At 37.9% G+C, this 25,301-nt stretch overlaps 1 long non-coding RNA gene across 1 annotated transcript; it reads left to right on the top strand.

Annotated features, from left to right (window-relative positions):
- Positions 1 to 2,682: 2,682 nt before the first annotated feature.
- LOC149770065 (uncharacterized) lies at positions 2,683 to 25,035 on the top strand. The gene is made up of 2 exons (XR_016418969.1): positions 2,683 to 2,788; positions 24,896 to 25,035. It is a non-coding gene; the product is annotated as an uncharacterized LOC149770065 (long non-coding RNA).
- The last annotated feature ends 266 nt before the right edge of the window (positions 25,036 to 25,301 follow it).

The raw sequence follows: 25,301 nt of genomic DNA, 5'->3' as shown, positions 1-25,301 counted from the left end.
AGGACCTTTTATAAGTTTTAAGAGATTATACAAATAACACTTTGTTTGGCGCTAAATAGCCTAACAGTGCTGATGCGCCGTTAAAAATCAATCAATCAATCAATCAATCATTATTGTAATATGAGTGAATTATAGGTAACGTAATATCTATTTGATAGGAATATTCGCAGTTTTTGAGTCGTGGGTCTGTTTTCCCGGTGCAGTCATATGCGAGGATCATTGGTGACTCACAACTATGTTCACACTGCGGAACGCTCTCTTGCTGTTTTATGAAAATAAAGTACATACGGATTGGCAAGGTAGTGCTTGGATGATACTGAATGAAAAGAGCAATATATTCTGACGAAATAGTCTCTAAGTCTAGGGTAATGACAGAAACATGCCCAAATGACATAGACCGTCTTTACTTGCTTATAAATCGGACCCAACTGCAAAGGACACAGACCCAGATCTGCAGTTCCATAATGCGCCACTGATCAGAACCTCTGTTGTTTGCTCTAGTAATTACTCCTAACAGACTGCACGGAACTAGATCTGCCCATGTATTAATCTACGGCAGAACTAAATATATGAAGTTTACAATTAGATATAACTTAACCGTGAGTACATACGGTAGGTACTCACTGTATGGCATAGATGTCGTAGAATACGGGTTTTACCGAAGTGAGTCTTGCATTGAACTCGGAATCAGATGGTTCAGGTCATACAAAAGGTAGGTTAAGTGTAGCTTTACCAATCTTACCCATCATGTAAATAAATTGTTGTGGCACTGACCTGCTGTTGGAATAAACAACATTTGTAATCTGTGACACTTTGGCAACACAACACCTTTCACCCTAAATAGAGTTATATTTTTTTTCTTCTATAGGTCAGTCAAGTGGCCATTTTGTATTTTGCTATCTTTCAGATTATGTTGGGTAAAATATGTAATCAATTAGACTGTACATGTGCTCTCTACCAGAAAGTTTATATATATATATATATATATATATATATATATATATATATATATATATATATATATATATATATATATAGATAGATAGATAGATAGATAGATAGATAGATAGATAGATAGTTAGATAGATAGATACAGTGCCGGATTAAAGTCTATGGAGGCCCGTAGGCAGTCGAAAACTTGGGATCCCACCCTCGCAAATTATCTCCTGATACGTTTTATCAATATCATTTTGATTCGTTGTCGCGGGGCCTCTAGACCGGTGCCTACTCGCTACTCGGCCTATCTTGTAATCCGGAACTATATATATATATATATATATATATATATATATATATATATATATATATATATATATATATATATATATATATATATATATATAATACAAATCAGATGGCGAATAACAGTCCTTTCAAGTGCACTGCCTCCAGCAAGGGATCACGTGTGTCAGGGATTGATTAAGATAAATGCAATAAACTGACAACGAACAGTGCAAAACTAGTAACTAGTATCTACTAGCCAGCACTGTTCGTTGTCAGTTAATTGCTTATATATATTTTATATTATATGTTATATATATATATATATATATATATATATATATATATATATATATATATATATATATATATATATATATATCTGTGTGTGTATGTGTGTTTATCGGTTAATGATAAAATGTATGCCAACTACCCTAATTATTTACTCGTGTTTTGCACAGTCAAGGTTAACACTGGATACACAATTAAACGATAAATGGATTATCACACCAGTTTATGACTCTTAGAAATAAATCACTTTTATGACTTTTTTGTTTATACTCCATGTAAGTGTAAAATATAATACATGTATATAAACGTATCAATATTTTATTGTACATTTGAAAAAGGTTGAGGAAATCTTACATATCTACATATATATCTACATATCTGTTTTGTCAAATATACTACTCACACATTTTAAAAATACTTCACCATGCTGATGTCCACATATTGTGTACCACTAATTACCGCTAATAAATATTGTCAAATAAAAAATAGGCTTCTTAATATAATTCATGGAGAAGTGTACAAGGCCCTTACGCGATGTATACTTTATATATTTCCAGTGTCGTGGAGTTTTTGTATCCCTTTGAAGTGTTCCGAGTAAGTAAATATTTGCTGATGTCGTATAATAATAATATATGAACAATGTGCTTCTAGATAAGGTTTCTTTGACCCCACCTAATTTAATTGTCTATTGATATATGTTGGTAGGCGCCAAAAGTGTGTGTATACAACCCGCTGATATAGATATGCACTTTATCTTCAATGTTCCCCCTGACCGATACACTAAATTGTACTCTAACATTCGATTTCCTAAGATATAACATGTGGTCGTAAAAAGAGAATTGGATGAAACAGAACATAATTAAATGGGACCGGGCATATAAATGCAAGAAAAAGAAAAAAGAACAAAACAAACTCACTCAGAAATATGTCTGAATTACGTATCATGATGACACGTGTATGCATCTATTAATATTTCCTTACAGTAACAGTAAGATAGACAAGAAAGATGGATAGAAAGGCGAATTAGTGAAACAGACAAAAGAGATGATATTGTCAGTATTATGGTCTTTAAACAGTATGCATTACATGTTAGAACACTAGAAACTATCAACGTGTCCAAAAGTTCATTGAAAATTTATATTTCTTTTCTTTTCTTTGAAGACAGGTTTGTTTTGTTGTTCTTTAAAGAAAGACGTATATATTACTTTGGAGGAAAGTAGTATCATAACCTGCACCTTCTGTCTGGGAATAAACAAAACTTCCGTCGATTTTCAAGGTATGACCTTAGTCTGACATTGGCTCCTACCTTACCTTGATAATTTGAAAGATCTCCATTCGTATGCCAGAGTGGAGGTAACAACACCATTACAAAATCGTAAAACCTGTTTTGTCGGGTCAGCATTTGCATTTTAATCAAGTTAAGACCTTCTCTACCTGTGCAGGTATAAAGGCAAATAATACCACTTTGTGGACCGATATGTGGGATGGGTGCTCATGTGTCAAGGTACACACACACACACATATATATATATATATATATATATATATATATATATATATATATATATATATATATATATATATATATATATATATATATATAGATATCTGAGAGAAATCGACGACGATTATATCATAATCTGTTGTGAAAATGGCAAACGAACACTCTCGGCTGAGATCGTCTTTTTCCTCTGCCTGCTTGTAACAATCCGTTCATTCATGGATTCATCAATAAATAACCAAAGTCCGTCTGTTTATCCGTCTATCTATGTATGTATGTATGTATGTATGTATGTATGTATGCATGCATGTATGCATGTATGCGTGTGTGTGTGTGTGTGTGTGTGTGTGTGCGTGCGTGCGTGTGGATGTATCGATACACGTACGTGTCTCCATAATATTAACATTGCAAGTTCAGTTATGCGCGAAGAACCGCTCACAAAGCAAGGTTATACTCTACGCTTTCAAGTTTTATCACTATACATACTGTCCTAAGGACGACATCGAGAATAACAATGGTTTATATCCAGCTACTTGGATCGTTTGTGGTTGATCTGACATTCAGTGCCGATGATGTTCAGTCGGTATTTACGTACTGCACACTTAGAGAATAAGTATTTAGGCGTTTTCGTTAACCCCCGCGTCTTGATTCCGGAATGGACCAAATCAGTTTTTTATATGCCGACTGTGTATCTGGAATATTTTAAAAGCGTGAATGAAGGGGTGTGCAGAAAACATAAAATTACATTTAAACGAGCGTGGGGAGGAAGGGAAGTTGATTGAATATGTTTCGTTCTGACAGTCTTCATGTATCCCACATTCACTTCTCTCCAACTAGGGAATAAAACACGTGCTTTTCTGTACATGCGTTCATTATATCAGTATCAATTCAGACTAATTTGCAATACTATGTCATTATTGTTCAGTACAGGACGAAAATGGGACGCATAAAATCTGCTTTTAAACATGGATAACATTTTAATAGAAAACTCAGCCGTCTTTCTAAATGTTACCGACATTAACGTAACATTTTCAATAGACAATTATCTTTCATCATGTAGTTTGTAATTACGTTCCTACCACGGAGAACGTACGTATGATGTAACACGATAAAGATACTGTAGCAGAGTCCATTTTTGTGTCAAGGTTTGTTCTTTTCAGTTAATTCATGTGGATAAATCGCAAAGTAAATCAAGAAAGATCTGCCATAACAGAGCCATTATATGAAATTTTTAAGCTGAAATGTATCAAATGATTTAGAGCTGCTTCTGCACACCTGTGTTTTAAAAAGGTAATTTAGACACCTCACGTGATTCCTTCTGACACGTTTCATTACCTGCAGTAATACAGGTGCATGGGAGCTAAGAGCTGTCGTTTTGGTGTACGAAAACGGTCAAAATCACTAATACGTTTTCAACGGTATCCAAATATATGTTACAACGATATCCACTTACCGTTGCAACGCTTATGTTGATTCATGCAACATAAATATTTGCCGTTGCAATGATACGTTGTACCGCTCATACACTAATTTGGACACTGTTGTCTTTGCAACGGCATTATTTGCTTGTTGCAACGGTATTTAAACACCAAAATATACTGAACCACCCCTGAAAAAAAAGATGATATACAGTTGGAAACCAGTGGCGGTGTGAGTGGGAGAAGGAGAGAGGCAAGGGGCAGAGGGGACGCAGTCGGAACCATTTTTGTAGTTAAAATTTTCGTAGTACATGTATCCACTTAGTGTAGTGGGTGCAATTCTTTACAAAACTTATCTTTAGATGGGGAGGGAGAAATGGAGGTTGGCAACCGACATAAAACCTGTTCTCTGTGGCAAAGTAGGAACGCCACTAAAGAACATTGCCCCAAAGTGCCTTGGTAGGAGAGCCACTAAATACAATTTCCCCCTTACGCTCGAACCCTCTTGCCGCCGTGGGTTGCAACACCAAAAATTGCATACGAATCCCTTTGCATCACAGCCGGCGTGACAAATTACCGTTACGATTGTTAATGTTATCGTTGTGAATTAAACAATTACCGTTGCATATACAAAATTGAGCGTTACAACGATATCTGGTCACTCTTATAAGGATATCGGTTGTGTTTATCCTCGAACATTATATTTAAAGAAAGTTAACCCAGAGCCACTGTGTAGACTCGAGTCCACCCTTTCCTTTTTTTCAAGTTAAACTATAATGCTTGGTTTAGATCAAGGGTGGGCGAAATACGGCCCGCGGGCCGACCTGGTTTTATCCGTTAATTTACATCATGGAGTGTGCTATAAAATCACTTATCCGGCCCTGCCTGGTCTGGACACTCACACGTAACATGGCGCAACAATTTGATTCTAGTTAATTTCTCGGACACATACTCAATTGCATCACAGCGTCTTTTGTGCTCCTACTTTTTAGTCGGCTTGATGGACAGTGAAACTGGATGAGTTATGTAGCCGTATCATCTCGGCAGTTTCCTGCAATCTATGAAATTGATTCTTAAATAATAACAATTTTATTTCCGTTTTGGGTCCTTTGCTTTTACTGTTGTCCCTATAGAGCTAGAACACTTTCTTTTTCTTTTAAATTTTAATTTAATTTTTCTGATGGGGCTGAGAAAACTGGTAATCATGTAGGTTAACCATCACTGAGCCATTCGTTTTGTTTAAAAAAATAAAATACCGACAAGATGATCACATTTATGTAAAAAGGGAGAAGGCCTGGAAAAAGATTTATTTACAAGCTAACGTATCAAGTAATCATTGCTCAAGCAACCTGTGTTTATTCTATACTTTCTGTATTTTTTTTTTCATTTGCTAAGACAAACATTGTTTTTATATTGTTTTTAAATTTTGGCGAAGATTAAATGTTCTTTTACAAAATCGTAGTATTAACAAAATACACTGTCCCTTATTGGCTCATATTACTGTATTGGACAGGTATCTAACTCGATGCAATGTCGATGATACTTTAAAACTACGCATTTAAAACAAATATAGATACGATTAAGCTATTTTCGCAGAGCAATCAGGATCCAAACAAATAAACCCAAATAATGTTCTGTTGTCCCACAAAACATTGCTGTCCCTTGTTTTTTCGTTATAGGTGTTCGTTACACTAATAAATTTGTAATAAAAGCTTTTGTACGGCATACGACCAATATTGATTCCTCTCAAATTAAATTCCGCGTTTGTCGTATATCGCAGTGCCATTTTCGACTACCAATTTTACCGTTCTCCACCGACCCCACCACGACTTAAATTTTGTTGTTTCTCCCGAAGGTCAGGATGTCATAACTCAAAGCCTTCTTCGTGTACATATGTATATTCATGTTATGACTGCGTAAGACATTACTGCAGTTTAAAATTTTAGTACGTTTCACGTTTTTACCATCTGCAAGGGCGCTCTGAGGAGAATGTCAAAAGTAATATCATACATGTCTATTATATGCATAAGTAAGGTTCCATATTATATGCATAAGTAAGGTTCCATAAGTAAGATTCCAGGAACTAAACTTTGTGATAGTCCGATTAGTGGTGGTGGTGGTGGGGAGGAGTAACAGATGAAAGAAAGGACGGTCAAATGGAGGATGTCACTGTGAAGGGGCAAATTTCTGGCGATCTATGAAGAACACATTAGTTGAGACCAGAGAACAATTGATTAGATTTATGGGGACAGGCGCGTATCAAATCGCCATACTGCCATGATCGGTAATGTCTTTTCGAGGGGAGAATTTTATTCTTAATTAAGCATTTGTTTATACAGCAGCCAGACGGACTATTAGGGATACGGTAAACTTTGATCTCATGGTAAAACTGTCACACATTGAGACTTCCCAGTGACCAGTAGTCACAACGTAGAAGGTCAAATTGACCTCAGATTTGGCGCCTCTGGAAAAAGGCGGCAAATATACTTAATCCTGATTGGTTACGCTAAATAAGGGGAAATGTTTTCCCACACTAAATTTCCTAGTTTTAATATCGCCCACATCGAAAATTTTAATCAGTCTAAGCTTTTCTGCAAGAGAAAAACAAGTAAAGAAAACTCCGAGATAAATTTGGGAGAAATTCTCTCGTACAACTGTTGTCGAAGGAAAACCGACGAACAATTTTGGCGGTAGAAGCGAGGAACGCTGAAAGCTCAAAGGAAGAAAATAGCTCCTGCGACGTATGGTGCGACGTATTAATTCTGAGACGTATTCTGAGACTATCTTTGAGACGTATAGTGAGACGTCCTTATCCTGAGATCCAGGTATCTGTGTATCTACGTGTTACGCACAGAGTGAGGACCAAAAGAGGCAAGACCGACAGAAGTCGAAGGAACAGCTACAGTGAAAGTGGAGTGAACGAAGAAACAGGTTATGCGATTGTACAAGGCATTGACTTCGATTGTTCACTCGATCCTATGATGAACTAAATCTATCAGTAAAACAGATCGGCTACTTTATTTAAATATATTTGTGTTTTTTTTTTAATTCGGTGAAAGTTTTATAATGAATTCACACAGTTGTTTTATTAATTGATTAAATTGTTTGTTTACATGTACGCGGGCTCGTGTTGGTTTGTTCTATATATCTGCTCAGATCTCTATCTATTCCACCTATAGGTTTCACCATTTATATTTATATTTGCTCGAACCGGACAATAACATCGAGGGTGGTCAACCTCCAGATAACGAGAACCAAATTAAGCGGACACCTTGAAAGAAGGTACAATCCGCCAACCCACACCTCTTGCAAGAAGAGGGGACTTTGTGTAAGGTTTCTACAAAGTGGACCGTGGGTAGCGTCACCCCCGCCTACAGTCACAATATCCCCGATTTCCTTTTTAGACAGGTCCGGAAATGATTCAGACTTCCTTTTTATCGTTATCTTTACGTGTTTTGGGGGAATATGGACTTAAACGTACAAGATCACATGTGGCATGACAATGAAAACGAAGAACTCTTACCTGGCATATTTGATTTCAAACCCACGTTAATTTAGTGAAACGTATACAATGAATGTTTGTATTGAATTACCCATATCAGTTTCATATACTGAGAGAAGGGTAAATACAAAAATGCTGTCCTTGTATGAGTAATGCGTGGTTAAGTCGTTACAAATACAAATGGTGACAAGAAGCGATAATTCTGTTCCGATGCTGAGATAATACCAAGGACACCAGCATCAAATTACGGACATTTCCATTATATTTCATGTGGAAAAGACTTTCTGTGTCAGTTCGAGTCATCTTAATGTCAAAAGGATCTTAAGTTTGGGCCATTATTTAATATTGTTTTACGTTTATGTTCCTTCCTAACACGTATTCTTCTTCTATGGATGCACATTAGCATTTGAACAAGGTTTTGTATTCCTATAATATAAAGTTCAAAAGAAAAAGAATTAAGAATATGCAACATATATAGAGCCGTGTATTTCAGGCTATTGTTTGTATTAATACTGGGGTAATACATCAAGTAGTACCGCTCCGGTGGCCTAGTGGTTAGAGCGTCCGCCTCGGATGCGGGAGGTCGTGGGTTGGATCTACGGCAGAGTCATACCAAAGACTTACAAAAATGGTACTAACAGCTTCCTCGCTTGGCGCTCAGCATTACGAGGTTTGTGTTAGGACTGATCGGCCTGGTGTCTGGATAATGTGACTGGGTGGGACATCACTCCCACAGGGATAGATACAAACAATGTTCCACGATTCTGTGAAAAGACTATGTATTATTACGTCAACTTCACCGCATATATTCTTGTATAATACTAACCCCACTGTTGACAGTATACCTGCTGCGTCACATAATGCACCTGTAGATCAGGGTCTTCATTATTCGTAACATATTTATGATTTAAAGCGATTAACGTGGAGGCTGAACAATCGGCACATTATTCGACGGTATATCTGGATATTCTGTTTGCAGTCGGATATGTTTGCGACGAAATTTCTGGATCTTCCCTGTTCTCAGTAAGATGCTTTTGACGACGGCATACCTGGATAGTCTCTGTTCGCAGTTGGATTTATTCATCATACAGAACAGCGAGTATTGCCCATATACCTGTTTTTGCCTTTTTCCCAAATGCGGCTCTAGCAGCTGTAAGATGTGGAAAATTTTATAGGCTTGATAACCGGGCAGTGTGGGGATAAAGGATTAGTAAGTTGGAAGGTAAAATAGGGGACAGCATATTACGACAGCCTTGCAGTCTGGCCAGATGGTCTCATATCACAAATAATTTTCCTGTATAGTCTCTACATTTTTTCTTAGTACTGAACTTTCTGCTATCCAAATCTTAACAAACATATGTCAACCTAAAATACCTTCAATGATGAACTCACGGTGAAGTTCTAGTCATAGGTCATCTGGCCATTTTGAGATATTGGCCTGTAAACAATCTACCTTGCAATGGGTTACAGATTTCACTTCCCGATAAACAGTAATGATTCATTTTTCACTGTGCACTGTTGCAGAGAAACACACATACAACCACGCCATAATGCTCATATTCTAATGGATAAACAATTGTCATGAAATCAGTACCAAATATGCCAAAACCTATCTCTGGTATGACCAACAAATGACTGAGGAACAAATGCTCTAAAAATAGACTTGGAATACATTCGTGGGTACTGAACTGGAAGTAATAATTGTGACCTGAGTACAGATGAATAAAAACAAAACGGCTGAGCCCACGATTCCGCTGTCGCTAACTGCACAAACAAATTGGGTAACTAAGCAGAGGTAATTGGGGTGATGAAATGCCCAGACACAATGAGTGCTTTTAATCACCCCGCCACCATTACGTCCACGTCTGGAGTCTCCCTGTTCGTAGTTTGATCTTTATCTAGATTTTCTTTGTTTACAGTTAGATGTTGATAGGACGGCATATCTTGAAATGACTTAATCGCATTCTGAATGCTTATAGATTCTTCCCGATGAGGTCACTAGCAGGCGATATTCAGCCCATTTACCTGGACGACGGGCAACCTAGCAGTTTCTCCTATAGCCGATTACCAAAATTTACCATTTTTAACAAGGCACACTGAAGCACGGTCAACTTATAAATCACAAATATAGATACTAACAGAAAGTCTGATTTGCTTTCTGTTTATGTATGTAATTTTCATAAAAGTATCAAGAGATTCAATGAAGTTATTTCAACTTCGACACACCATATAAAGTCAACGGTCAATCTGCCAAATGACCACAAATATGGCAGCTGATGACGTCATTCGGGAACTATCTAAACGACTGCATATCCAGATCGTCTTTATGCAAATGGATGAATAAGCGAAGACATATTTGGATGCTCCGTTCGCAGATGAATGTTTATTCCAAAACATATCTACATCATCTGTACGCAGCTGGAAGCTTATATGAAGGCATATCTGGATCTTCTGTACGCAGTTGGATGCTTATATGACGTCATATCTACATCATCTGTACGCAGTCGGATGCTTATATGAAGGCATTTCTGGATCTTCTGTACGCAGTTGGATGCTGATATAACGTCATATTTAGATCTTCTGTACGCAGGATGATCCTTATATGACGTCATATCTGGACTTCTGTACTCAGTTCGATGCTTATATGACGTCTTATATGCATCTTCCGTACGCAGTTCGATGCTTATATGACGGCATACGTGCATCCTCTGTACGCAGTTCGATGTTTATATGACGGTTTTTATTATATGCTCATTTGTTTCTCCGTTAACTTTACATTGTCAGAATCGTTCACTAATTTACGATATTGCACACCTTCATATTGCACTCACGCGTAAGACACGTGTGTCTAATAGTGTATTAGGAACTACTTTGTAAACAAATCATGTGCTCTCGTGTAGCAGACGCTTTACGTTTTGCTTGATTCAGTTTGTTTCTGAATGAACTAAAGCAGATGTTTCGTGGACTGCCACATACAAACTGCTTTGCTACATTCCGCGTTAACTTTTTTGATACAATGTTTCGGATTTTGGCGATAGACGCAAGATTTCATAAAATTGCTTGGTACATACAAATAACATGTAAGTTATAAAGGCATAATCTGTCTCCTTTAGCTGGTAATAAGAATGGCAAAAATATACTTACATTTTTACATTCTAAATTTCCTCAAAATGTACTTTCTTAGTTCTGCAAATCCGAATTACATGAGCCATGTCATGAGTTCTCAAGCTTGATTACACATTTCGAAATTGTACTGTAATTTCGAATATATTCCAAGTGCAATTACATCCTCCTTACTGCACTCAAAATGAAATAAACATTAAATTCAATAGCGTCTTTTTGATAATTGCAATTGAAACACTTCATGTTTTTTTTCCACATTATGATTTCAAATAGTCAATGACAGAACAAACACACATGCAGATGTAAATACGCTTCTCCCGCGCTGCTTCAATCCGATGTATTTGATGTACAATTTACACAGATGAATCCAGTTCATAATCACGAAATTTCGTAGAATCGACAAAAATACCACAATCTATTCATTCCAGATCAAATGGAAAACTTGTTGCAATGCGCATTGATACACAATATGACTCCAAATTTCAATTTTATGTAAACAAAAACGCCATTTTTTTCGAAACTTATGTCTAGAGCGCGCCAAATTCAAATTTATCTGGGCGGAGTTATGTGCGCATTAATAATGTTGTTGTTGTGTAATGATGAATCGGCGCTTGTATATTTAGTTTGGAATACGGCATACATTCATTTACGTTGTTTGTTGTAGTGCATTTTGTTAATATAATTGAACCTTAGGTAGAATAAGAAGAATGCGCATGTGTATATTAACAGTCAGAAAAAGTCTCCATAGATATTGTTAAAATAGGACTGTATGGATTTTGTTAAAAGAAGTCTCCATGGATATTGCTTAAATGATTCAGTGTTCTAGAACTTGTAATATGCTGTTCAGTGGCTCTAACTATATGCGTTATTGCTCTTTGTGTTATGCATGCTGTCATCGTATTAACGATGAACGTAACCTACACGGTCTCGTTGTATAACCCCGAACAGAGTATGTATGTATGAATGTATGTATGTATGTATGTATGTATGTATGTATGTATGTATGTATGTATGTATGTATGTAGGTAGGTAGGTAGGTAGGTAGGTAGGTAGGAAGCGAGAGAGAGAGAGAGGTAGATAGGTAAATTGTCAGATAGGTATCGGGATCCACTGTACATCAAGACAATACTAGCTCTACAGTTCCAATTAAAAGGTAAGTTCTGAAATGTACCACATTTATAGACATATTATTTTTGGCTACTATGTAGGCATATATTGTGTCTCAGTGCACAGGTATGCAAAGAAGTGGTCAGGACTAAATCATTATACAACACAAGAGACACGTCCCATACGAAAATGAGGCAATCGGAGTTGAAGACTCGACCTGTTATTCCAGCCGTTGATAGAATAAAGCATGTATTGTTTGCAAACTATGATCCGTCAAGTGGCAGTTCGATCGATTCGCTGCAAAAATAATCAAGATACAGCTTTGGGTCAAATGATTCATAAGCCACCCAAAGACTTAATAAACCTTTACAATTCACTTGTATGTCGGTCTATCTGAAATCTATTGTTGCATGTTATTCTTTCTCGTATAAATCCGGGCCTATGCTTTCCACGTCTGATAGACGAGTATGAGACTTAAGCCAAACATAGGACCAGCGTGTATGTTTATACATATGGAGGGAGGGTTAGAGACACATCAGCACAGTAGTGCTATGTGGTGCCGATTAAAAGTTACGTTTTAAACATGTAGAGATAACGAGTAGCAAAAAAAATTTCGGAATAAAATCCTTACAGACAAATATTAACATATAATACCTTTAAGATGAAAATAAAAGGTAAATATGTTGACAATTTTTAAAATAGTATTCAGAATAAAAGAAAAATGTACAAATATTCCATTGATGAAAATATTGGTTTGCAATTATTTATATTCTACAGTCTTTTAAAAGGTCAGAAATTTCATCGGATGGTTTATTATTATAAATCTTTATCAGTGAGTTCACATCGGAAAGCTTGCCTCACAGGGTGGACGTCGACACACTTGACAAATCTGATTAAAATCAGATCTCCACTGACATACGTAGGTCAGTGAAGATCATATTTTAATCAGATTGCATACTCGACAAGAATCGGACCGGCTGGCTGAGTGAATGACCTGTACGCGCCGGACAAAAGCATATCGCATGGGATCCGATATTCACAAAGCTGTACGATTCCAAACGTCTGATTAACAAAGACTTTTGTGGCGTCATTGTGATATTAATGCTTCAAAAATACATCCAAACACAGCTAAACATTATTGAAAGTTTTATGCAAGTATCTTAGGGGCTAGAATTGAATGTTACATTATTGTATTATTAGTCAACGAATACGTTGTGGACAAAATGATAAAGCAGGGTAATAATGCTGTAATGTAATCATTTTAAGCAAATGTGTGTGTGTGTATGATCTGGATTTTTTAACGTAGATTTAAAAATTTTTCAGTCATATCGCAACAATGTCCCATCCAGTCACATTATCCTGACACCAGGCCGACCAGTCCTAACACTAACCTCTTAATGCTGATCGCCAAGCGAGGCAGCTGTTAGTATCAATTTTGTAAGTCTTTGGTATGACTCGGTATTACATCCAAACATTTTTTAAAAAGTGATAACACCAATAACGTTTCTCAATAAGGTTTCAAAAACAAAATTATATCGTACAAAGGTAACAATGTAGTATTGCTTTTTGCCCAGGTCACGCTATGACAATCGGCTGCTTCTGATAAGTGTGTGTGTGTGTGTGTGTGTGTGTGTGTGTGTGAATTGGATTTTTAATGTAGCTTTAGCAATTGTTCAGTCATATCGTTACGATTTCTGCAGTGTGGCAGTTTATAGCGATGTTTAGCACTGCGGTATCATGCCGCAGACATGTAGCATGATGTCTCACCCTGTCACATTATCCTGACACTAGGCCGACTAGTCCTAACGCTAACCTCTTAATGGTGAGCGCTTAACGAGGCAGCTGTTAGTACCATTTTTATAAGTCTTTGGTATGACTTGGCCTGGGTTCGAATCCGCAAACTCCCATATTCAAGGCAGACGCTGTAACCACTAGGCCAACGGAGCGATCTCTGACAATTGCAAATGCAAAGTTCAGTGCACGGCGGTCTGACTATGGATCACTTGTAGATTAGACAATCTCGCTCAGACTTGCAAACGCATTTGATTAGCTCACTGCACGTTTTAACTGCCTAGGCAAGAGTTGTTTAGATGGCTGCCAATGGATGTCTTCCGATGTCCACCCCATTCTTCTGCAAAGTTCAGTGCACGGCGGTCTGACTATGGATCACTTGTAGATTAGACAATCTCGCTCAGACTTGCAAACGCATTTGATTAGCTCACTGCACGTTTTAACTGCCTAGGCAAGAGTTGTTTAGATGGCTGCCAATGGATGTCTTCCGATGTCCACCCCATTCTTCTGGCGTGCGAACTCTGAACTGAGATTCTGTACTTGTGGTCCAAATGCTTTCCAGATAGGACACTTTTTCGATATGTTATAGCTAGCATTCTAGAGATACAAAAGAGGTGTGAATTACATAAACAGAAACAAAACAACAATAATGTGCATGTCACAATTATACAGAGCAAATGGAATAGTCTATTTTACATGTTTGCCTGTGAAGGATGAACATTTTCAAAACATTTGCTCTTCTTGCGTGCCCCAACGACTTGGTCAAGTGACTGGTTTTATCATGTTTACTGCCATTCCGGCCCTTGGACGTTCGGCCTTAGACGTTTCTGCCCTAAGACATGCCGACTCTAAGATGCATTGGTCCTAGGATATTTTAGCCTATTTTTCAACATTATTTTATTTACTCTAAGGTTAATGCTTTTTGCAGATTTTGAATATTTTTAAATACCTCTTGTTAAAATTTTAAAACAAAAAACAAATCTTAGACCTGGATAAACTAATATTATTAAAACTATGTGATATTTTGGTGGAACATTTTATAAACGAATGGAAAACAAGCTATTAGTCATACCACAGTGGGTGGAAACCAATTTGGACCATTTAGCAAAGATTTTCCAATACATATTTAAATGACTAGATATATAAAGGCGTGGCATATCTAAATTCATCACTGATTTATCATTTAGATAGCAGATAATTATAAATACAAAAACAAGTGAATCACTTCATCACACACTTCACAAACACAATATCGATCAGTTATATATGAATTGCGTTTTCATGTGGTGATGCTTCTAGTGCAAATTTGTACAATTACCATCAGGTAATATAATGTTTTCTACTCTCCATTTTCATGTTTATCAAATGCCTTAAACGTTCCGTCCATACATGCGTACGCTTGATACCTTTGTCAAACTGTGACCTTGTAGTGATTCGAATTTTGAACCTTAAAATTGAATACATTGTGCATTAAAATGTCATTGCGGCCAGGCCAGCAAGGTTTTATGTGAGAGGCCACTTCGACCTTTTCCCATGACAGTTGTTAAATTTCGTGAAAGAAGGAGAGACCAGCATATATGGCTTATTTGGAATTGATCCGGGCATCGCAAAACCGTCCTGGGAAAGTAGAGAATAAGATGTTGACCATATCCGCTTAATGGGAACGTCATTTCGAATAGTCATTTAAGAAAAGGAAGTTGGTATGTGTCGTATTTCTCAGATTCGCTAAGCTATCAAAATCGAAGGAAAGTAATAATTATCTTGGGGAACAATTAGTAACGGCTGACACTGGACAACAAATTTTTACAAAAGTCATGTTACTGAAATAAAATTAGTCAATTCTTATCAATTTTTATGTGTTGAACACGAATATGACAGTCAAATTGCAAAATTGGCTCTAGTTTTTTTGTAATCTGCAAGAAATTAATGTTTACATAACGAAATGCATTCCAATAGTAAAAGGTCAACTGTAATAGCCTACCTATAAAAAATCAAGTCATTGACTACATCTTAGATTTCTTCGCCTGTCTCTTGTACAGCTGTTCGGGAGCATCTCTGAGGAGTGTCCAGCAGTAGTCAGCCAGCATTGTAGTGGACCATTTTCCCTGGTATCTTTGTTCCATTGTTGCGATATCTTGATGAAAACGTTCGCCGTGTTCATCACTAACAATACCACAGTTGCTAGGAAAGAAATCCAAATGGGAATGAAGGAAGTGAATCTTTAGAGACATATTGCAGCCAAGTTTCTTATACTTCATCAACATGTCTTCTACTAGTTCCTTATAGTTTTCTGCCCTAACATTTCCGAGGAAGTTTGTAGAAACTAGGCGAAAAGCATTCCATGCTTGTTTCGCGTCACCTTCCAGCAAGTTGTTGAACCGGTCATCTTTGAAAAGCTCTCGAATCTGAGGACCCACAAAAACTCCCTCTTTAATCTTTGCTTCGCTGAGTCGAGGGAATTTTTCATGCAGGTATCGGAATGCTGGCAAAGTCCGGTCAATGGCTTTCACGAAGTTCTTCATCAAACCTAGTTTGATGTGAAGGGGTGGTAGCAAGATTTTCTGAGCCTCAACCAGAGCTGGGTGTTGGATATTCTTCTCTCCAATGGCTACATTCTGCCTGTGAGTCCATTCCTTCCTCATGTAGTGCATTTCCCTTGCTCGGCTATCCCACTCGCATAAGAAACACATGTATTTTGTATATCCTTGCTGCAGTCCCATTAAAAGGGCAACTACCTTCAAATCACCACAGAGGTGCCAGCTGTACTTGTTATACTCAATGGAATTCAGTAGCTGCCTTAAGTTATCGTATGTCTCTTTCATGTGGACAGCATACGCTACTGGAATAGATGGAAGAATGTTTCCATTGTGCAAAAGCACAGCCTAGAGACTCAGTTTCGAAGAGTCCACAAATAGTCTCCATTCTTGTGGGTCATGAGTGATTTTTAAAGCATTCATGAGGCCCTCAATATCGGAACAGAATATCAGATTACTTTCCTTTCTGAAGAAAGGCTCCAATTGCTGGTGGCGCTTTCGATATGCAGTAATTGTGACATCTTCTTCTAGAAGATTCCACTGTTGGAGTCTTGATCCTAGCAATTCTGCCTTGTTCTTTGATAAGTCCAAATCACGAATCAGGTCATTTAGTTCTTCCTGTGTTATTCTGTGTGGGGTTGATGATGCACCACAGTGAAAATCTGGATCACTGCATGCTGATGGACCAGGAGAAGAACAGGTCGACTCACCTTTGTCTTCGTCAGATGAATCAAGAGAATATTCTGCTGGAGGTTCTGGAATAGGAAGTCCCTCACCATGTGGAACTGGTCTCAATGCAGACGGAATGTTTGGGTAGACTATTCTCGACTTCTTTCGCTTCGTTATTCCGCCGGAAAGAGGAGGAACCAAGCAGAAGTAACAGTCATTTAGGTGGTTGCTTGGCTCTCTCCACACCATTGGGACTGCAAACGGCATTGATGACCTTTTGCAATTCAACCACTGTGAAAGCTGTGTTGTACATGTAGCACAGCATATATGCGGAGCCCAAGGCTTGTCTTGGTCACCAACCTTGCATCCGAAGTAAAGATGATATGCCTTCTTCACTTGAGAATTGATACTTTTCTTCTGGTTGGCAAATGTCACTTCCCCACAAATATAGCAAAAATTGTCCGCGGTATTAATACACTTTCGAGGCATTACTGTTCTTTATTGTACGTAAATGGATAAAATAATAAGTTTTATGTAACAGTAGCTTGAACTGTCTCGCACAACGTCTAAAATATTTTAAATGCTGAACCTATCTGATTGGGCTTTATATAGTACACTGCTTACGTCAGCTTCAGCAGCCGCCTGGCATTAGTATAATAGGCCTACACATGTATAGTACACTGCTGACGTCAACTTACTTCAGCAGCCGCATGGCATTAGTATTGCATTGCATCAGAAAATGATGCAATCAACTGTGGATGATGTGAGCATGATGGTATTATGCAATGTTACATCATTATTCCGGATGTTGCTGCAGTCCTACTGGAGAAATTTACACAGTGAAACATAGAAAATGAGGTATATGAATATCTTCAAAACGAGAGCCAATACAAATTTTTCACGGTTATATTCGTGTTCGGCACACCAAAATACTACAGATTAGGGCCTTTTCAAGTCAGTAATGATTTCACTGTTGACCAGTGTTACGATTGTTTAGTTTAACTTAAGGTGTACACCCTGGAAGAAATGTTGAATTTAAAGTAAGGACTTTGGGCGAATTTCCTCAGTCCGAGATTTTCCTGCAAGAGAAGGGAGACTCGTTTGACTCCGGGGAAAACTAAAGAGTAGTTCTGTCTGGTTAAGACAGGTAAGGAGACCAGGAGGCTGTCTTGTAGGCAAAGACAGGCCTTTAGTGATAGGACGCGCATTTTCTTGGACTGAACAGCATTAAGGGAAACAACTCTCTGGAATAATCTTGAACAGTCCGAAAGACAGAAGTCCGGATAAGAGATCGAGCGGTTAGGATATTAGGATCAAGAAACATCAAACGTATACACGTGACGGTGGGAAGACGTGGAATACAAGGAGACAAGCACAGAAAACGACGATAGGTGATGCAGATTAGGCGTGCACAATGTGCTCGTTTCACCACTCTCGTTATCATGATGAAATGAATCAATAATAGAACGCTGATATTGACATTCTGTAACGTAAATTTGTTTGAATTGAATCTGACACTATTAGTTCATGTCATTGATTAAATTGTTATTCTCTTGTCAAAAGGGGGCTAGTATTGTCTTATTTCTTCTCATTAGTTATGCTCAGTTCTCTGTTGATGTTATATATATCCACTCACACAGGGCAATAAAATAGAGGGAGGTCTTCCTCTAGATAACGATAGCAGAATCTAATTAACATCCCCTCTTTACCAAGAGGGAACGTCGCTATAGACCTGTTCAGACACAGGTTGCTAGGTGAGGTCCTGCAGCTAGCCTCAAGCAAGAAAAGAGTAAAGAGTAATCAGAACATATAAACGAAGAAGGCCATGACTGCCTTGCCGTTGATGTGGTGTTGCCACCTTGAAATAAACAACAAGGTGACGTTAATGAAACAACTGGAGACCATACATTTGTTATATACATTATTGCACATTTTATCATATGGCTTGCTATTTATTTTAGTTCCTTTATTAACCTTCAACATCGTTGATTGTGCGAACCTGTTGCCGGTAAATATACTATTCTCACACTATCCATGCTGAGTAATGGAGCCATTGTCTCTTGATGTACATCATTAAAGGTATCTGCTTACGGCCGTAATGTCTTAATACCAAAGTGTGGAGGGCCGAAACGTCTCGTTTATTTGGGGCCGAAACGTGTATATATTACTTAGGGCCGCGATGTTTTAGGGTCGAAGTGTCTAGGGTAGAAATGTCGCTTTACCTTTGCAGCGTACATTACTTCTGTGAGCAGTTTCAGAGGCTAGAAATCAAGAGAGAAGACGTCGACTCGCTCTAAAGGGATTTTTGTTACATTAAGGAACGAATCCGTTGCCTCCGGATAGAATTTCCCTGCCTTCCATGACCTCCTTTTCCCATTACTGAAGTAGAAAAACGCCGTATCACACCGCTGAAGGAAAGGTAAAGGGAAAGAGCACAAAACTTCTCCTTTCCAAGGTTGCAACAGATGGTGTTGATATGGTAAGAGATGATACCTTTGCTAATTCAAAACTCAACAGCTTTACTCAGTTTGTGGATACCAAGACAGCAAGTTGAACATAAAAAATGCACCAAGTCAGAATGATTTTCTACTTGGCAAAATACGTGGAATGAAAAATCCACAAACAATCTACGGTACCTTGAACCTGTTATTGGAGAGTGGCATTACTCCAAGAGCACAAATCATGGAACTGAGACCTTATTATGACCAATTCAAATGACAATGACAGATGTGTCTTCTATGTGAACAAAAATTTTGTTGCTGCCCTAATCTAAACCGTGACAAAGATAGCCACGATTTTGGTATCTCCATCTTCATGTGTACATTCTGCAATGGGTTGACGGCTAACTTCGGAGATAACAACGTACTTAGATACAACAAAGACCCACAACTAATCACTTGCATAAAAAGAAAGATTTATTATCTATCAAATATATAGATAATATATACCAATGTACAGCTCCTTACTTGGAGGATTCTATTCCAAATTCATCGTTTGAATACGGAGGTTATGTTAGCAGAATCCTGGCGGAATTCCTTCTAGTAACTGGCATTTTAGTTTATTCGCATACTGCTTCTCCATATCACTCAAGTTTTATTTTTATGCTGCTTGGGAAATACCTATCGCAGACAAAATCCAGTCACAAAACGTTCTATAGTTCCCTGCACGATCATTAAAAGTGCAAAACAGAAGATGTGTGTAAACTGTGTATCATTACAGATGATGCAGGCACGTTGCTACGTGTGTCTTGACTGGGCAAAACATCTGATTTACCTTCAGTGCGTAGTTTGCCAGAGTTGGAAAAGGAAAGAGGATATAGCTAATTTGCATGACTGAAGATACCGCCAAATCTCCTTCACCCAGCTGGCTGGCTATGTCATGATCATCATCATCAGTCTCATGACCTAGTGTGGTCGTCGAGGCACTGTGCTGAACATCTGACCAGTTCCCTCCACTTGTCTCGATCATGTGCCAATGCCTTTGTCTCCGCAAAACTTTTCCTGGTCCATTCTGTGATGTTGTCAGTCCACTTTTTTCTCTGTCTACCTCTCCTTCTGCCACCCTGGACGCTGCCCTGCAGGACTGTTGTAGACAGACTGTTGGCTCTAGTGACATGGCCAAACCATTTCAGCTTTCTCTTTTTGACGGTGGTGAGGAGGCCCTCATATTGGCCTACTTCGCGCCTGATGGTGTTACTCACTTCTTCATTTGTGATGTGGTCCATGTAAGAGATGCCATGGATGGTTCTGTAGCATCTCATTTCAAGTGACTGGATTCTTCGTTGTAATTCTGCTGTCAGGGTCCATGCTTCGCATGAGTATAAAAAGACTGAGATGACTAGAGCTCGCAATAGTCTGATTTTAGTTTTCAAACAGATATTCTTGTCTCTCCAGATGGGTCTTAGCTTTGACATAGCTGCCATTGTTTGTGCTGCTCTTGACAAAATTTCTGCTCTTGATGGCTATGTAGAGAGGTAGAAACAATCTTAGATCCTCATGAAGTGAAGCAGTTCACTTTGCCTTGGGATTATGCGCGCGTTTGGGTGACTAGAGGAGAGGTAGAAGTTGCTTGTTGCTGACTGGCTCATTAAGCGACTTCGTTCTCTTGTCCAGTACCTCATTCCGAAATTTGATATACTGTTCTTGCCACGAATTCTCAATGTTCCTAATAGTATTCACAAAAGTGGTCCACACAGTCTCGTGCATGCAGGACGAGCATTTCGATACAGTCATCTAGGAATGGGTTACTGTACTGAGTGATAACATAAATCAGACGATCTGAATTTTCTGTGAGGCATATCACACGCACACTCAATGTAATTTCTTTGCACCATTTTGTTCTTATCGCTGATCAATTAGAAGAGATGAGAATCTGCGCGTGGTTTCCTTAATTACACAAAAATATGAAAGTCTTCCCTAAGATTTGACGATATGAATTGCATGTCGCGGATGCGCACAATGATCCAGCGACAGTGATTGTAGTAGGCAACTGCAAATAATAGGAACATATAAGTGTTCGATAATCTTCCATGTAGAGCTGAAGGTTATTTTCTCTGTGTGAATGAATGAAGACAAGACTCGAGATTTGCGTCAGAAGCATAATTTCCTAATACTGACATGTGGGACTTATCTTTATCAAATTCAGTCTCTGGGCCTCATACTTATCTGAGTTATAGGAATCTCTTGCACATCAGTAGTTTCGGCCGAGCAAAGAAATTGGCTTGGTGGGCTTGTTTTGTCCGTGCGATGCGAATGGTTTCCAGGTATCAGTTTCATACGTAGCCGCATCAGTTCCTGTCCATTAGTCCAGCCACTGCTGTCTATGAAGTCTCCGAAATCATCCAATATTAGACAGCCCAAGAAAATGCATCGCTTTCTTTTTTCCTTTTATTAAACTTCTCTATATAGAGAAGTTACACACCATGATGGACCCATACCTCTTCCTTGGCTGTGGCAGCATCTAGCATTCCATCAAATTGTGTCCTTATTGCTTTAGGAACCTGTACTGGTGACGTGTGTAGATTAGATATACTGCCGGAACTTTGATGGAAAAAATCCGGACGGAATTGCTTGTTCCTTGCTTCACTGTTAGAAAGAATAACTGGGGCTCTCTAGCCTAGGGAATTGGACTGATAATACTCCCAGGAAATAATCCCTTAACTTAGAAGAGGGATTGGGGTCAATGTTATCTTGAACACCAATTTTGATGAGCACCTTTCGCAAGTTAGAGGAACAAACCACTCCATCGGACGTGGATTGTTCACACATGTACAGGGCTAACTGGGTTTCTAGTTGAGCTACGACTGGATGAAATGATTAAACTTGGATTGGTTATTTATTCAGTTAATGTTCCGATTCTGGTTATAGCATGAATATTCATATCAACACAGAGTAAAATAGTACGCTCTCGTTCCAGAGAATGATTTTGAGCAGCCTCTGTTTTACACCTCTTTGTTTTTTGAAGTAATATTTGCGAGATGCTGTGACAACTTTGGGAACTTTCCAAATTTCCTTCCAATGATGGCAATAGAGAATCATTGCTGTCATACGTATGGTACTGGTCAGCATGTTTTGCTGACTGTTAGGGACAAAGCTTACATATACTGTGACGTTTGTGTCTTTGAAAACCTCTTCTCTGCAAATTATAGCAACGTTTGCAAACAGAATAGATTCGGATTTATAGTTATGCAAAAGGTTGGCATCGTAAATCGTCCGTTATATGCCATCTAAAGGACAAAAACGTTATTTGTGCCATCTGACAACTGTGCAAATACTTGTCAGAAAACTGATTGAGAATTTTGTTTTGTAGCAGGTTTTATTTGATAGAAATGTTGTGGCCTAGCAATAGCAGTCCACTTTGATCCAACCGACGGAGACCCAATTTTGTGATAACAACGTGACCTCGGCGGTTTGGTGAACAGCATACATTCTCTTGAGTCGTCTTCTGGCAAATGAAACAGGCGGTCCATCAACCTTCTGAATCTTGGGAGCTTACAGATCTAGACAACCTTGAAATTATACTTAAGAAAACACTAATCATAGCTTTAAACAGAAGTGCACTGTAAAATTAAAATATGGGCATGTGAATATTTCTTATTATAGGAAAATAAGTCCTTCTATGATTAGTTTACTTAACAGGCAAATATTTTATAGCTGCTTTCATATAGCGATGTCACAGCCCTTCCGGTGTCACCTTTTTGTTTATGTTTTTTTTATTTTGCTTATATGTTTTAAAAATTGGAGGTATGCTTCTCTACGGTACCGTAGATTGTGGAGTTTTCATTCGACGTATTTTGCCTAGTAGAAAAACATTTTGACTTGTTGCTTCTATGAAGTCAGTATATGGAATCTTTCATATAGAAACGGACGATGTCTCGGCAGCGTTGACTGGTTATCAGCCTTTCCATTATCATTAATATCAATGCGACCAGGCAGCCAACGGTACATATTAAATTTTGTTCCCAATCTGGGATATCGTGTAAACATTTAAAATGACGCATTTTTTTCAATGTGGAAGTGGAATTAGAAAGCATGATCAACTTTATTTTGGTGAATATTTGTCCCCATCTTTTAAACAATCTGACCACAGCAGTATATATACAAAGGATTACATTTTGTGTAAAATCAAAATTTTTGCATGTTCAAAATATGGATTAAAATGCATTAGACACTAGAAGCATTACGGACCTACATAAAAAACAACATATTTTATATTTTGTTTAATCAAGTGAAAGACCTATATTGCAGGACTAAGTATAATTTCTTTGCATCAGCATATTTTTGTACAAAGACTAGTTATTATTACTATTTGATGAGCTTACTGTCAAGAGGATAAGGGCAGTCTTCTATAACAACAAATGCAACTTCCAGAGGGGATGGATCATTTTAAACTTTTACCGTATGTTAACAATAAAACTATTAAACAAATATAACTGATATAGAGCATGCAAAGACGTGTGCATGCATGTAGACATATGTAGGTGTTCATGTATTTATGTTCGCACTCTTCATCACAGCGCTGGGAGTTTAATGGTCATAAATAAATATCATTAAGTTCATATGCTCTTCTGTTTTAATTCTTCTACCACCGAAAACACGGGTCTGTTATTTGCTCAGCCAAGATAATGCGTTCACCGTTCAGGTTTTTGCAGCATTGAGGTATATAGTTGACTGTTTCCAATCTTTGACAAAGGTTATAACCATTTTAATTCCTCGAAGAAATTGTACACACCATTAAATATGCTATATTAGCAGAACACGTGCTCTTTGCATGCAAACATTTTCCATGCATGACCCTACAGTGGTTGAAGAGGCATAATGCTCTTCACATTCCAAGTCCATCATGGGTAGTTATATATGCGGTTTGTTTTATCACACACATCATTCCTTGGTTAATACAAACGTGTGCCAAGAATTATGTTTCAAGGTTCTGTTAGACTGCATTAATTTGATCATTCTGGTCTCTTTCGTTGTCAATTGACCATTTATTCAGCAAATCGAAAATATAAATTACACCTCCTTCTAATGCATATCATAACAAGAAAATGATTCAGATATAAAAGACAAACACAATTTAAATAGAAGAAGCACTAAAAGATTTAGAGAAAAGAAATGTAAATGAGTACAGATTTGACGATGGCAAATATTAAGATTTTGTATGAAATTCTTTATGACACTGAGCCATGCTTTAAAAAGATCATTGCACGGGATTTAGATAGTTTGATTGGTTTATATTACAGCTAGATATGACGATCAGACCTATGCAGAGATGCGATCAAGAAAGAGAGCAAGAGCTGAAAGCGCTATCCCTGTATCCTACAGGAAGGTGTTTGATAACATTAACATAATTTTAAATACAAATAAATAATATCATCATACAGGTCAGACATTTTTAAATTCAGTTCGAACCCATCCATGTTAGGTTAAGGCACACCTCGCCGCACCTGCCTGCGATAGGGGATGGTGCGAACAGGTAAGGCGAAGGGTGCCATAACACGCGAATGTATTGTATATCTAGATAGATAGATAGATAGATAGATAGATAGATAGATAATATCTATCTATCTATCTATCTATCTATCTATCTACCTACCTACCTCCCTACCTACCTATCTATCTATCTATATATGTATCTATGTATCTATC

Source organism: Sinohyriopsis cumingii, unplaced genomic scaffold, assembly GCF_028554795.1.
Source record: "Sinohyriopsis cumingii isolate HCF-2022 unplaced genomic scaffold, ASM2855479v2 utg002739l, whole genome shotgun sequence".
Classification (NCBI taxonomy): domain Eukaryota; kingdom Metazoa; phylum Mollusca; class Bivalvia; order Unionida; family Unionidae; genus Sinohyriopsis; species Sinohyriopsis cumingii.
Note: the sequence above shows the minus strand (reverse complement) of the source record. Positions and strands in the feature narration are given on the sequence as shown.